We start from the raw sequence: 495 nt of genomic DNA, 5'->3' as shown, positions 1-495 counted from the left end.
GGACACGGTGCTGTTGGGGCAGGTCGGGGCGCAGGACTTCATCACCAGGATGCCGCCGGGGTTGGCTGTGGAGACAGGGGAGGCCGTGGGTGGCACCCGTCCAGCAGCCCTGGGGCCGGACTGGGGTGAGGGCCTGAGGGAGCCTGCCCGTGTGTGTGAGGGGAGGGGGTCCTTCCTGGTGCCTCTGGGCCCCCGAGGCCTGTCTCCCCTCAGACATCGGGGGCCAGGGAGTGGCCTGGGGACTCACATGCCCGTCTCTGCCCCTTCCCTCTGACCGAGTCTGGCATTCGGGCCCAGGGGATGGTCAGGCCCTGTGCTCACCCCGCCCCTTTCTGGGGTTGGAAGCCTTAGGAAACGGGGCGCAGGGCTATGGGAGAGCGCAGCCTGCAGTAGCTCTGGGGCCCACAGGGGAACAGAGGGCGGGGCGGGGGCGCTGCCCTGGGAAGCAGAGCCCTGGGGAGGGAGTGGGCCTCAGCCACTGCCATCATCTTCCCC

General features: G+C 70.1%; 1 long non-coding RNA gene across 1 annotated transcript in view; it reads right to left on the bottom strand.

The window, feature by feature from the left end:
- LOC106726156 overlaps positions 1–495 on the bottom strand; it is a 7340-nt gene continuing 6845 nt past the window's right edge. Inside the window, exon 3 of the long non-coding RNA XR_001362186.1 lies at positions 1–65. This is a non-coding gene — a long non-coding RNA (uncharacterized LOC106726156). The remainder of the gene's footprint in view (positions 66–495) is intronic.

The sequence above is a fragment of the Myotis brandtii genome, unplaced genomic scaffold (assembly GCF_000412655.1).
Source record: "Myotis brandtii unplaced genomic scaffold, ASM41265v1 scaffold2325, whole genome shotgun sequence".
In the NCBI taxonomy this organism is placed as follows: domain Eukaryota; kingdom Metazoa; phylum Chordata; class Mammalia; order Chiroptera; family Vespertilionidae; genus Myotis; species Myotis brandtii.
The sequence above is the reverse complement of the archived record's forward strand: the minus strand, read 5'-3'. Positions and strand labels throughout refer to the sequence as shown.